Source organism: Macrobrachium rosenbergii, chromosome 39, assembly GCF_040412425.1.
Source record: "Macrobrachium rosenbergii isolate ZJJX-2024 chromosome 39, ASM4041242v1, whole genome shotgun sequence".
Classification (NCBI taxonomy): Eukaryota; Metazoa; Arthropoda; class Malacostraca; order Decapoda; family Palaemonidae; genus Macrobrachium; species Macrobrachium rosenbergii.
Genome location: NC_089779.1, coordinates 17,357,333 through 17,373,471, shown reverse-complemented (window position 1 = coordinate 17,373,471; position 16,139 = coordinate 17,357,333).

Sequence of the window (16,139 nt, the reverse complement as noted above, 5' to 3'; positions counted from 1 at the left end):
CTATGAAAAGCTAACTGACAAGCGCTAGACTTACTTGTTGGATTAAGATCTGGCGAAGCAGAAACAACAGGCTAAAAAAAAAATAAGCAAATATATAAAAACACGGGCTGTAAACCCACAGAGTAGGCCTACACGATTAACACCACGAATCTTAACAACCTCAGCCTAAGTGATGATAACGCCCCTTGCATAATTCATATAAAGTTGTCAGGGACCTTACGGGAACGGTTTCGTCCTAAGAATTAGTGCAAAGGACATTAAAAAATCCTTTTTTTCATCTTTACTACCTCACACTATATTATGGTTCAAGTTCGTTCGCTAGTCTAAACGGTCGTCGCCTTTCGGCGAGTATAAAAGACCGTTATCAGGGAAATTTCCCGAACCTTGGTTTAGAAAGTGCAACTGTTTAGAACGGCTACGCACGACCCTACTACAGATTATGTACGATGCATCTCCTCCACATCTCTCCCAACCTCCTCCCCCCACTATCTCTCTCTCTCTCTCTCTCTCTCTCTCTCTCAGGCCTTCGACTTTCAATTCTACAACGCAAATCATGAAGGCCTTCATTTAACTATTAGGCTCAGCCTCAACATTTAATACGTATATTATGGTCAACTGCTGAACTGAGGATGAAGCCCGTATGCAGAAAACTTCCACAACATTAGTCGCTTCCTAGACTTCACATCATTGCATGCAGGTTGTAATATCATTATCTTGAAAACTTTATCATAAAAACTTCATGAGCCATAGACCTATAAACCAAAGATAACTATAGGACTAAATGCAATATTACAGCCCGATTACGTTTGTCTCAATATCATGCACGCCATTATTAAATAATCTCGTTAATGGTTCTTTTTTTCAAGAGTATGGACCCATTTCAAAAAACAACCGTATGGAAGTAAGCTTAAGTTCAAAGTGACATCCTTCTGTCGAGTGGGGAAATTCCCGCTGAAAGTGTGACCATCTGGCGACGGTACTAATCGCTAATAGTTTTCTTACGCTTTTACTTACTCAAGATTCTTTCAACATTCGTCTCGGATAATGGATATACTATCGATGTGGAATCACCAAAAATAATGGGCTTCATAGTTTCAATTTTCTGGTTATGAAAATGTATAAAAAAGATAAGCAAATGAATTTTTGTTTTGCCGTAGACATTATTCCTTGAAGAAAAGGCCCTTCTTTTATAAAATCATGTGTAATAATAGCCAACGAAGAATATATATCCCATAATTAAGTCGATATAAAATGTTTTACTATCTTATGCTTATTATCACTTCATCATCAAGCTCTCTCCATTTAGCCTAAATATGGAGAATTCAGATAAAAACAAGATGATCACCACCACACTCCATTCTTACAGCCAAAATATGCGTATTCTCCCCTGTACTGTGCCGTACGTTCGCCTCTCCATATTCCAGGCTTCCATTTACCGTTAGGCCCTGCTTGAAACCTCAGCTTTCTCCTTTTATAAACTTTAACTTCTTTGGCCATTCTCTCTATCATGAATCTGTAAGGTTAACCATTCCACGTCAATGTGCAACCCATTTTTTCTAATCTTGCAAATACCTACATCTCCTTACCAGTTAGTTCTCTCAATGCCTCTATACGAGCTAGGAGCAAGACCACAGGAGCAAAAGTCGTACTAGCATAAGGCCAACTCAGTTTACTACATCACTCCATCTATATAACATTCAAGTGTCACATACAAGCCTGCACATCTTAACTAAGGTCTGGTTTCCGTAGGGGATTTAAGTTGAATACGTAAAGTTGATCAAAAGCATCCATGCATTCAGTAGCTGTCAAGTTGTTGAACGAAGTAAAAGCTAAATTAATATTGATGAAGGCTTGCGAAATGAATCTGAAATACACAACGAGGTGCTACAGGGGAATGTTTTACCATCTTTGCTGTTTGTCCTTCTCACCCCCTTCTTCAATGAAATAAAAAGTGGTCCGGGGATGGTGGAGGTTTTGATGGGAGTTACAATAAAAACTTGCAGAATCAGAAAACAAGCCTGAAGCTTTTTTAATCGACAAAACGCCACGAGATTTACAAACTTGCTTATTAGAATCCATCAAATATCTAGCGATGGGACTTGGTGATAAGCCTAAGAAACGCACATATATAAATAATATAATGAGGGAGTTGACTAGCACAAGGCACAAAAAGCAATAGTGAGATAGAATCTTTCAAATACTAAGGAACAATGATATTCAGCACGGGTTATGAAGTGGAATAATGACACTAAAATAGGCAAATGAAACAGCTGGGAGGCAGAATAGGATTTGGAAATCAAATATATTTCCCAATTACCTGCTCTTACGCCTTCCTAATGAACACTATATTCTTTGGAAGCTTGAATTCCCAGTCAGTGGTCCCTGTGGGCTTGTTCCATATGAATAGGGTTCATCTTGTGAATAATATAATAATATATTAATAATCATACATTATAAAGGCAAGATTATAGTTCAGTGTAACACGATCTGTAGGCCTACAACTACACAAACATGAATTATGATGGTCTGACGATGATAATATAAGATTTTGGTCTGACGATGAAAATATCAGATTTTTTCGACGTGAGAATAGGCTAGAGCCTTCAGGAAAAGACGAAACAACGTCTGTGGCTGGTTAAGCTGCTAAGCACTTTAGTATTTGAGGTGGACCACAAAGTTAGCGTACTACCGCGGCAATACCCCGGTTAACATCAAACACTTAAGTTGCTTGAGAGCGGTAAGTTTATCGAATTCTTCAAGTCAATTTCGGTACCGGATGACAAAGTTTGTGGAGGAGAAAATAACGTCAATTGCTTTTAAAATGCTGCAGATATAATGGTTACCGATTAGCCGTCAAGTGCGGTGAAAGAAACGGCTTCTACACTCGTAGGACAGAACAGGCAACAGAGGTAAGCAATGAAAAGGTTTTTTTTTACCATTTATGTCAAGGTAAAGGATGTTTATTTGAACATTTCACGCTGAACAGTAATGAAAACCCCAGGGGATGCTTTTACGTAGACAATTTCAAAACAGAGTAGGGTGGGCTTTAGGAAATTGGTATCACAATCAGCGTTGCCCTGACGAAGACGTAAAATTGCGAAGGTCTTTATAGTGTCGAATGCCCTGCTGATCTACTTCGGTGTTCCCTTCTGTCCTCGCTGTCTCCTAACCTCGTATGCCTAGGCCTGGTCCTTTTCACAACAGATTTTTAGGCCTATTCTTGGCCTACCTACGTTATTCACAGTACAGTCTTTTTAGAATTTGCAATTTTATCGTCCAATTACTTGGTATACAAAGTCTGGGCATATAGGACACACACAAAAAAAATCTACTTGGTGAATGATAAGTTGGGTAGGCCTAAAATAATCCCGTAACCATTGTCCTATAATAGTCTTATGTGGGCCTAGGCTATTCAGTTGAATTTTCAATGTTTTATTTTCCGTGATATGTAACGTTTTCCTTGTTACTTGAGTATGTGGGCATTGTCTATGCTTAGGCTAAAATGCAAAATAACTGTCCGAACATTGCTTAGTATACCCTAGGCCTACCATGCAAGGATTCGAAATGTCATACCAAACTCCACAGCTGCACGAGCTGACATAAAAATAGGCCTATGTCGACTTTTGATAAGAGATTTACTTACCGTTTTATGTGACGGCGCGTAGAAAACCGCCTATAAATCACTAGTAAACACTTCCCCACTGACAAAAAGACCCTTTTCAGACTGCCTTGCGCCTCGCACGACCCCACAGCCACAACTGACTCTGGAGAACCAAAACCCGACTTAAGCCGGATTTGAGAATGAGCTTTGTTTTTTTTTCTCCTCTTTTAAACAGCGTTAAAAGGAAAAAAAAAGTGCAGTATCTTCTAGGAAAACATATACTTTTGGTACGATTCAACCGGGGGGGAAATTACCTAGACAAGAAATTGCAAACAGGGTATGAAGAAGCTGCCCAGTGTGGAAAGGCCGGGGTTTCGACACCGCTGAGCCGGCGTCTCCTAGTAGCCCTGAATAAGTTTTACACGGGCACGAAGAGAGCGAATTTAATGTATTTATTGTTGTTTTAGCATGGTCTAGTTATTATGTTGTATTTATTCATTTCAATACAGTATTTATTGTTATTTTAGCATGTTGTAGTTATTGTGTTGTGTATATTCATTATTGAAGACCAAGCTTTCCGATGTACACGCATTGGCAAATACTGTACTGAGGTCATGGTACACATGTAGGCGTAATATATACTATATATATATATATATATATATATATATATATATATATATATATATATATATATATATATATATATATATATATATATAATAAGCCACAAGTATAGTTTGATATCGAATTCATTATACCTTGGGAATAACTACACCGAAGGGGAGTTACAAGTGGTATGTGTTTTTTCGCCGGCCAGAATAGCCGGGTGGTCAAAGTTTTACTCTCCCGTTTTTTCATTCAAAACCAGAAAGTATTAAGTGAATTCGATATTAAACGATATTTCTTGCTTAATACGTAAGAATAGATGAAAAACACGCGAGGTATAAGTGAATAATCGTACATAGGCCTATATGAAATTTTTGTCGTTTACATGAGCGTGCCTTGTTAAATATGCATATATATTATATAATAATATATATTATGTATTAGTCCCGGCCTTTGGATTCTTAACTGAAGAAGGATCCTCCCAGCGACAACGCTGCTTCATCACTCCGTCAAATAGAATGAGTCACGGGAAATTTCAAGATGTTTACCGAAGGAGTGCGCGCGCCCTCTGCTGCTGATGAATTCATTGACTCGCCCCTACGGTCGTTCGGTGCGTAGGGCTTGACGTCTCTGTTCTTCGGGGAATCCGAAACTAGCAGCTAAGAGTTCAACACAAGGGCATTCCGCCAGTTGATTGATTGCTTGTTCCTTCAGTAAATCAAGTTGTAGAATGTTTGTTTGGCTTTGCGATCTGATACTGAATACTGAAAACCGGTCGCTTGATGGCCAATGATGGGGGTACTTCTTGTAACTTTTCCGCGACATTTTTATGATATTTTAGGGGCGCTTTTGTGTGTATTCCCCGATATTTCGTCTTCAGATTAGTTTTTCAGTGAGTTTTACGTCAAGTTTAACCATGATGGCCATGAACATAACACCAAAAAGCGATGTATGCTTTACTTGGTAAGCAAGAACCTGATACCATAAATATTTGTCCCCGGGTCTGAGTTCTGAGTGATCATGTCTAAGCATTCCCCCCTCCCATTTTTTTGCCTGAATAACTTCATTTTTGTTGGTAATTTTTTTTATAGAGTTGGAAATCATCCATATATTTACATTTCTAATAATTTAGAAGTGTGAGCTTTTGTGTTAGGCCTAATTATCCTGATATAAACGTGACAGTGATCAAAGTTTTAGGAAGTTTTCAAAGGAGAATCATAGATCTTAGGAGAATAAGATTACCGAGCCAATAAGACACAACCTAACATACTGTAGTTTTCATAAGACTTGCCAGGATTGGCAGTGGGCAAGTTGAAGATATATATATATATATATATATATATATATATATATATATATATATATATATATATATATATATATATATATATATATATATATATATATATACATACATATACTCGTCTTAGGCTTATATAAGACGGGATGGTTTAGACTCACATTCTTTAATGTTTATATAGTACTACAAACTTTCAGAGGCTTACAGTCTCCTCCTTCAGGTACCGGTGCACTGAAGTAGTAGACTGTACGCCTCTGAAAGCTTGTAGTACTGTGTAAATTAAAGACTCTGGAATCTAAACCATCCGGTCATATTGAAGCCTAATACGAGTAATTTGAATATATGTACAGTGTGAAGTTGTGTGGCCATTTTTTGATATATATATATATATATATATATATATATATATATATATATATATATATATATATATATATATATATATATATCACCAGATTATTTCAAACTATTTCCAATGCCGTTTCCATCAAGATTCAAAAAACAACCAGATTCCTCTGATTTTGCCTCCGTCAGGCAGGTTGTTCGTTGGAACTTCCTGCCCTACCCTTGAATTTCTACAAACCGCTGGTCTCGTTCAGTCACCCTTGTATAGTGTTTCCTGTACCTATTTAGTCTGTCAAGTCAACTATAGCTTCTCATTTTACTTTTTTTCGCAACTGACATCAGATAAATCGGTGCTACTTTGGCTTGTTATCTACGCGTCACCTACTCCGAGGTGCTAGTACTAAACATGGTGGAAGCTCCTTAGGACGCCTTGCTTTGTACTATCCCCTCGACGATCAAAGTGTTTCCTACACACATTTCTATACTGTGTGGTCGATAAGTTATATTAATAAACGATATGTACATGCGGCCGTCTACTTTACATTTACCATACGGTGTTTAGTACTAGCACTTCGGACGCGTAGATAACAAGCCAGACTAGCACCGATAAATCTTCATTCGTTTTTTCTGTTCGTGATATCATGTATTCTGCAATGGTTTCTCCAGTCTGTGAAGCCACCGTCTATTCGTGACGTCATTAGCTGTCAATTCTCCTATAGCTAATCTGCTCTTGCGAACGTTTTCATAACCTATGGGCGTAGCCGGGATTTCAGACTCGGGGGTGGGGGGTAGAAGGGAGGGTGTTGAGGGGCGAACGGTGTTGCAAATGGAAATTTATCGTCACGCAGAATTTATTTTTAATTTTCATAAAGTATTCCTAATTATTGTCGTTGGTTTTCGAGTCCAAATTATTATTGTTCAGAAGATGAACCCCATTCATGTGGAACAAGCTCACTAAAGGGGCCATTATAGACTTGAAATTCGAGTTTCCAAAGAATATTATGGTGTTCACTCGAAAGAAGTAACAGAAGGTAATGGGAAATACAGAAAGAAGAGATCAGTTATTAGAAAAATAGATAAATGAATAAACAACGTGTATTTTTACATTTTGAGGATTGGTCACGGTAATTTATTACCGAGGCTTCGTTATTTGTGTGATTTCATAACCAAATTGTTTCTCCTTTCCACAATTCACTCCAGGGCATGTGAAGTGGTTCCTTTGTGGCTGTTGCCCGTCGCTTTCCTTGACTGTACACGGGCAGCTCTAAGAGCAAGGTCCTGTACTGACACTCACTGGCCCGGTCTAAAACCGAAGTGTAATATTTTTGTTATATTAACTCCGTTTCACGTAAAATGGATTTATGTTGCCACTATATTCCCAGTTACGATTTCCAACTGCATGTTCAATTCTAGATCTACAAAGAATGAGAACGTTGCACTGAATTTGGAATTGATATATGCTGTTCTCTAGATGGTACTAAGTAATTAGGAGTAGGTCTGTTTTCGTCCATCTTAGCGATGAGTTTGACTGGAGTACAAAAATTTAGTGTTGAGAAAATGGCAATTCAATTGAAAGTATAATAAAGGTAAAGATTAGCACATACCAGTTGTGCAGGCAAAACCTAAACAAAAACCTGTTAGCATGGAAGACCCCCATTCCCTTAGTGTTGTTCAGTGAGTCACAAACACAGGAACACCTCATTCACTAAGAAATGTTGGACTGCAGAGGTCATGTAAATACATCTGCTTACATAGCCCCAAGGTTTTCTTTAAGTTCAAATTTAGGAAGTAGCAGAGAATTGTACGACGCAGACTCCCTAGATGGCGTTGATGCAGACCTCCCTAGATGGCGTCTGCAAAAGAACAAATTGCAGTGAAAATTATGAGAATTTAAGTTTACCGGGCATAAAAATTGCCCTCAGTAAAACAGCATAAAAAGAAATTCGAACGTTGGCAAAGAACAACGAACTTGCAACAACCAACCAAACCCGATGACCCCGTAAAAAAAAAAGATGAGTCCACAAGTGCCGAGAAACATTACCTAAAAGGGAAGGGGAAAATACAGGAGGGAATTCCCGCCAAAATTGTGTTGCGCATTCCACTTCTTCTTCTTCTTCTTTATCAACATGTGTTGGCCTTCTGGCATGTCATTCTGCTTCTTTGTGTGTTGAGAGACCGTGAAGTTTATTGATCTATAGTATTAGTTACATGGTACTTGGAAAATTAGTCATTTGGTGTTGAAAAACTCTTTGGTTTTGTTACCAATACACAAACACCAACTCCAGTGAACTACACACACACATTATATATGTGTGATTATATATAGGTTATATACATACACACACACACACACATATATATATATATATATATATATATATATATATATATATATATATATATATATATATATATATATATTACGATTTTTCTCATAATGGAGTGAACCTTCTTGTTCTCCGTAAGTCTTTCGGGACGAGACTGCCAGCCCAATGCCCAACTCCATTCTGGAGACTGGTACAACCCACCTTAACTGACTGATAACCAGATTTACTGTTGGTTTTAAGCTTTCCGGCTGGCTGGGGAATGGAACCTGGGACCTCTTGATTGGGAGGCAAGTGTACTAACCACTGAAATACACTCGTATGTATAAGGTATATAAGATAGCGAGTTGATTGTATAAGAATTATAGATAGCATGATTTTGACTGAGATGGTAAGAATATTACAAGAGGCAAAGATCAGTTATTATTATTATTATTATTATTATTATTATTATTATTATTATTATTATTATTATTATTATAGAAAACGAACCCTATTCATATGGAACAAGCCCACCAAAGGGGCCATTGACTTGAAATTTAAGCTTCCAAAGAATATTATGGTGTTCATTCGAAAGAAGTAACAGAAGGTAATGGGAAATACAGAAAGAAGAGATCACTTATTAAGAAAAATAAAAATGGGTTTACATAATAAAGACTGTATGTTGATGAAGTGATTGCTATGAAACAGTATTGAGAAGCGTGAGAGTTAAAGAAAAAAAGAAGAGTTGTATGGGGCGTGATGCATAGGCCTAGAGAGAGCTTAGGCAGTGGTGATGGAGATATGGTATGAAGACTGCTTAGTATCTGCTGTAGATGTGTAATAATGATCAGATAGTTCATCATGAAAGTAAAGTTTGTGTTGGGTTATGTAGATGGTAGAGTGGTTTGATGTAAACATTAGTCCATACATTGGTGTCTGACGTCTCCATGGCTGTTTATGACTTATGACTCCATTTGTCAAGGAAATCCTTCCCTCCACCACGCCCTTGCATCTATGAGTAAAATTCCCCCCCCCCCCATTTAAAGGAAGATAAAAAAAAAGTGTTTTTATTCATTTGGGAATGAATTAGTGAGGTGCTTGACCCTGCTTCTTAGCGACTCCTAAGCGAATAACGAATATAATTAGAGAATTTTTAATTTTTCCCTAGGGCTCGTGCCCCCGTTGATATTGTTGACGCCCCCAGGTTAAGAACCACTGGCTTAGAGGATTTACTTTTTCAATGTATAAAGTTCAAGGTGACAGGCAACTGTAGGAATTATAGGGCATGGTATGGTGTGATAGTAGGTCTAAGACAATGTGTGAAATGTCTCCATAGCTGTTCTATACCTTTATAAATGCCAGAAGCCAGAGAAAGTGCAGTAGGCCTAGGTGCAAAGTTGCTGGATACGAAAAAGTATACCTTAGTTTTACCAGACCACTGAGCTGATTAACAGCTCTCCTAGGGCTGGCCCGAAGGATTAGACTTATTTTACGTGGCTAAGAACCACGGGACCTACAGCTTATTGTGGAATCCGAACCACATTATAGCGAGAAATGAATTTCTATCACCAGAAATAAATTCCTCTAACTCTTCATCAGCCGGCCGGGGGAATTGAACTCCGGCCCATCGAGTGACAGTCCGACGCTCAACCGACTCAGCCAACGAAGGGCCGAAAATGAGATGTGAATGGATTTACGAATGGTCGATGTTCGCAGATGATACACATCTGATTTGGGTATGCTGGAGAGAGACTGCAGAAACTACTGAACGTGCTTGGAAGAATGGAATGCAGAGAGTACATATGAGCAAAAGTAAGGTGATGTGGGTAAATGAAAACCAAGGGAGATGGATTGATGAATGTTAATATGGACGGTGGAGGATGGAATCATTAGTTTGGTATGTATGTATGTCCATAATATCGGCATAAACGAACAACGAAAGTGTAAAACGGAGCTCAAATCTCCCAAATTTTGATAACCAAGCACTTGCGAAAGTCCCCGATTCAATATGTCCTCCGCTTACCAAACTGAGCAAGAGGTCAGCCTGAAGATCTCTGCCATTAATGTAAAAATCCCGTCAGTATCGCACAGGTCAGAATCTTCGAGAAACAATACTTATCTTGCCGGTGGTGGCTTCGAGGGAACTCCCCGCCCACCACTCAGAATAACCGCCTTGAATTTCAAAAGGGGATGAGTCGACCACCACAGCGTCGGTTCTCTTTTGTTTATTTAGTGTTGAGTTACAGTAATTTATTCTAGGCGCGTTTACCTAGCATTCTCGTCTTAATGGACTTTGTATACACTACTTTTGATATAGGTTATGCCCATTTTAATCCATAACAAAGCCCAAAAGTTACAGATTTTAGCGTCATGATCTGAACAGGATCCACTATATAAAATTGGAAAGGAAGACTTTCTGACGATCTCACAAATCAGTAACGAATTGAGAAATCATGCGAAATAATACGTTCGTCGCTGAATGTTTCTTTTGACTGCAACTGCAATCATTTGCCGTAGCTCGTTGTGATAACCAATCAGGTCTTCTTGGGGGCGGAGCCGAGAGAACGCCCGATAGTCCCAACCGCCTCTGCAAGTTTTGAAAAAGTTCGAAAAATCACCCGAAAAAAACTCTAACCCTGTCCCAGGCCCTTCAGATAATATGGCAGCAACTGGAGGGGAAGAAATTAAATGATAAAACCCAACCAGCAGCCATTTAATGCCTCTGAGTAAACTACACTGAGTGCATTGGTTGCATGAGCAAACGAAGTCTTTCATGCAAGCAGGTCATGCAACACGTCCTTCCTCTAGGAAAATTCAACAATTTTCTTATTTCATGCAGCTCTCTGACTCACTGGCCAGAGTCCCGAAGTCGATTCCGGGCGAGATAAAGCGATTTTTAAGCTCCTTCGACCGTTTTAAGTAAAAGAATCGAAACTATTGATGAGATTCTTTTCTCGAGTGGCGTCGAATCGTCGAGTGACTCATTGGAACATTTCTCGAGATACAATTTAGGAAGTCTAAAGCTTGAATTTCAAGTCAATTACCCCTTTAATGGGCTTGTTCCGTGTGAATAGGGTTCATCTCCTGAATAATAATCATCTTTGGAAGCTTGAATTTCAAGTGAATGGCCCTTGAGGGCTTGTTCTGTAGGAAAAAGGTTCATCTTCTGAATATAATAATAATGACAATAATAATATTAATAATAATAATCTTTAGAAGCATGAATTTCAATGGCTGCTGTGGTGGGTTTGTTCCATATGAATACGGTTCATCTGAACAACAACAGTAATAATAATAATCTTTGGAAGTTTGAATTTCAAGTCAATGTCCCCTTTGGTGGGCTTGTTCCATAAGAATAAGGTTCATCTTCTGATTAATAATAATAATAATAATAATAATAATAATAATAATTATTATTATTATTATTATTATTATTATTATTATTATTATTATTATTATTATTATTATTATTATTATTATTATTATTATTATAAAGAAGGGGGTGGTTCCTCCTTTAGCATAGCTGAATAGACCTAGAAAACAACTGGTATCCAAAGATCTTGCATAAGTCGTTGCTTTAGAAGCGAGACGATACCAACCATTCTACCCCATCAGCTCATCCAAGTTGCGAGTAGACCATGAACATTATCGCTCGATGGAACCACTGAATTAGTCACCTGTCAAGTCGGCATCAACTCGCTTGTGATTATAATTGTTCTTAATGCACGTGTCTTCCTTCCATCTTATTTTCCACCCTCTCCTAACAACTGATTCATAATGCAGCTGCTTTGAGGTTTTCCTCCTGTTACGCCTTTCAAACCTTCTACTGTCAATTTCCGTTTCAGCGCTGAATGACCTCATAGGTGACAGCGCTTGGCCTTTGGCCTAAACTCTCTATTCTATTCTATTCAATCTATGTTACTTTATGTAATCCAGAAAATTTTTAGATAATTCGGTAAGGATTAATTGAGCGATTTATCAAAGGAATATCACTAGAAACAAGTGAAAACTGCGCCGAAGTTTCTTCGGCGCAATCGAGTTTTCTGTACAGCCGCTACAGCGTATTATAATCAAGGCCAACGAAAATAGATCTATCTTCCGGTGGTCTCGGTGTAATGCTATATGAGCCGCGGCCCATGAAACTTTAACCACGGGCCAGTGGTGGTCTGGCCTATATCGTTGCCAGATGCACGATGATGGCTAGCTTTTAACCTTCAATAAAATAAAAACTTCTGAGGATAGAGGGCTGCAATTTGGTATGTTTGATGACTGGAGGGTGGACGATCAACATACCAATTTGCAGCCCTCTAACCTCAGTAGTTCTTAAGATCTGAGGGCGGACAGAAAAAGTGCGGGCGGACAGACAAAGCCGGCACAATAGTTTTCTTTTGCAGAAAACTAAAAATGAGTAAGTTTATGAACATGCCTATACATTTTTTTCTGGCAGTTTTTTTTTTTTTTGGCACCGGAAGGAATATTAATAACCAACAGAAGTGTTTGAATCAAAATTTCAAGGAAAAATTCGCGAGATAGTTTTTAAGCTAAACAGTTTCCCCTTAGGGGGTAGTGCCGTCAGTGAACCTCACGCTGTGCACTGTATGCATTACTTAAGGTTCTTTGCGGGGTCCCTTCTTGAGGCCCCTAGCTGCAACCCCTTTCATTCCGTTTACTGTGCCTCCGTTCATATTCTCTTTCTTCCATCTTACTTCCACCCTTCAACATTATTTTCAGCGCTGAATGACCTCACGGTCCCCACCGCTTGGCCTTTGGCCTTAATTTCATATTCCAAGTGTAACAGGAGGAAAACCTCAAAGCAGTTGCATTATGAAATAAATGCTTGGAGAGGGTGGGTAGCTAGATATAAGAAGGAGAATATGAACGGAGGTACAGTAAAAGGAATTAAAGGGGTTGCAGCTAGGAGCCTCAAGAAGGGACGTTGCAAAGAACCTTAGGTAATGCCTACAGTGCACCGCATGAGGTACACTGACGGTACTAATCACCCTAATTGGCCGTTCTGAATTTAACGAGAGAGAGAGAGAAAGATAAAGACAGAGAGAGAGAGAAAGATAAAGACAGAGAAAGAAAGAGAGAGAGAGAGAAAGAAAGATAAAGACAGAGAGAGAAAGAAAGAGAGAGAGAGAGAGAAAGATAAAGAGAGAGAGAGAGAGAGAGAGAGAGAGAGAGAGAGAGAGAGAGAAAGAGAAAGAGAGACGAAATAACGAGGACCGGCGAGCGACCTTAGCGGATTATTTCCGCCGAGTCGCTCAGTCCATCCGTCGGGGGACCCCGGCGATTGACAGAGCGACTGCTACGGTATTAATTCGTTTGTTTCTTTTTCAAGACGGGAGACTAATCAAATCCACTCGGTGCACTGTAGGCATTGCTGAAGGTTCTTTGCAGCGTCCCTCCCTTAGGCCCCTAGCTGCATAACCCCTTTCATTCCTTTTACTGCACCTCCGTTCGTATTCTCTTTCTTCCATCTTATTTTCCTCGATCCTCCCCTAACAATTGTTTCATGTTGCAACTGCGAGATTTTTCTCCAGTTACACCTGTCAGACCTCTTGCTCTCAATTTTCCCTCGAGCGTTGAATGAACTCTTCGGATCCAGCGCTTAGCCTTTGGCTTAAATTGTGTTTAAGGAAGACCTCTCCGCCTCTTGAAGGAAAGACGGTTATATGGACAGAAGAAGGCGCAGAAGGGGGAGAAACAACATATGAATCTTGTCACTGGAGATTAGTCAAATAGATGGCCTGGCGGGTGTTACGAGATCATTTTTTACCTGGAAAGAGAGAGAGAGGTGGAGCGGAAGAGAATCAGGAACTGTTGCATCTATTATTTATGAATTGCATTTCCAATGATCGTCGGATGTGGGTTTCAAATACTGGTTAAAGTTCAGTATCTATTACTCGTCGAAGTTTGACTTTTAATACTGTTTTACCAACCGGTTTTCTCCCATTCTCTCTACAAGACCAAACCACTGTAGCAGTCTTTTTTTTTTTTTTTTAACTGCTGAAACCTTCGCAATATCTTTCAGTTTGCCCAATCGTCCACATTTCAGGCGTTCTTTTTGTATATATACATATATTATATTTATATATATATATATATATATATATATATATATATATATATATATATATATATATTGTATATATATTCAAATCAACAGGAATAGATAGATAGATAGATAGACAGCTAGACAGATAGATATAGAGAGACAGAGAGAGAAAAATCGAGCGATGACCTCCATTATAATTCTATGGCAAGCGGGCCAAAAGAGCTTCGGGTAATCCCCCTGCCAAAAAGTGAAAGTATATTCTTCTGCCCAATACCACACTGCTGGGTAACTAACTGCACGCAGTTCGTATATCTAAACACACAAGACCTACCTTGACCTTGGCGCCAGGTGAATTAATTCCTGACCTTTCTCCTCATCCGGAATTTGAACCGACTTTGCCTTCAAGTGACCTCTTTTTATATTTTTTTTTATTTCTTCCTTAGTTTATGATAGATAATTGTGTTTAATGAAATGGAATATGGAATTCTGGCCAAAAGACCAAGCACTGGGACCTATGAGGTCATTCAGCGCTGAAAGGGGAACTGACAGTAAAAGGTTTGAAAGGTGTAACAGGAGGAAAACCTCAAAGCAGTTGTACTATGAATCAATTGTTAGGGGAGGTGGAGAGTAAGATGGAAGAAAGAGAATATGAACGGAGGTACAGTAAAAGGAACGAAAGGGATTGCAGCTAGCGGTCGAAGGCACTCTGCAAAGAACCTTAAGTAATGCCTACAGTGCACCGCATGAGGTGCACTGACGGCACTATTCCCTTACGGGGCATATAAGGCGGCTTAATTTGCACACACACCATTAGCAGTTATGCTCGATGGAGCCATAGTTGTAGTTATATTTTGCGAGCATGGTTCTATTTTCTACCTCTTTATCAATAACCAGGTTTTAGTAAATAGAGCCAGGCCTCTAACGCGGGATATTTTTGATAGCTTATGTCAAAGAGACTTACTTATTTCTCTATTCTCTGATGTTTTGGAATTGAGGGGAAACAAGAAGTGTTGATAATCGCCGATTTAATAAGTAAAAGGTATTTATTATTATTATTATTATTATTATTATTATTATTATTATTATTATTATTATTATTATTATTATCCGCAGTAACCTATGAAAATCAATTATCAGAAAAATAGAGAAAACTCTGTACAAACTGAATGCCTCCGATGCTGCTATCACCTTCAACACCACGTGTCCAAAAGTGGGTCCACTACCTATTATTATTATTATCATTATTATTATTATTGTCGGGCCTGCCACAAACTGGGGTCACCGTTATCCCCCTCCCCCCTCACAAAGAAACACACTTTGCCTCCATTTTTAGGCCGAGAGAACATTACCTCAGACCTTGATGCAAAATGAACCTTTGAAATTTAAGCGACTGATCTAGTTCCACCCGAGCAACAGAGAGAATAAAATCCCCCTGAGTCAACAGGAACTGGGACGCGGCCCTTCGGGGCTGTCGAATGACCTACTCTGTTATGGGACTGCATGCGACCTGCATTGTACATGATGCTGCATGACCTGCATTGTGTATGATCTTGGATGTGACCTGCAGTGTATTATGCAGGATCAGTTGGACTTCAAGAGCTTTTATTGTTAAAAAGTTCTCAATTTCTCAACCCCAAAGGGGCTGCAGTGCCGCCAGTGCACCTCATGTGGTGTGCTGTAGGCATTACTTGAAGTTCTTTGCAGCGTCCCTTCCTTAGGCCCCTAGCCGCAACCTCTTTCATACCTTTTATCGCACCTCCGTTCATATTCTCTTTCATCCACCTTAATTTCCACCCTATCCCGAGAATTGTTTTAACGTTATTTTCAACGCTGATTGACCTAATAGGTCCCAGCGCTGGGCCTTTGACCTGAATGTTATATACCCATAACAACAAGAGGTACCCGCAGAATGCAAAGAAT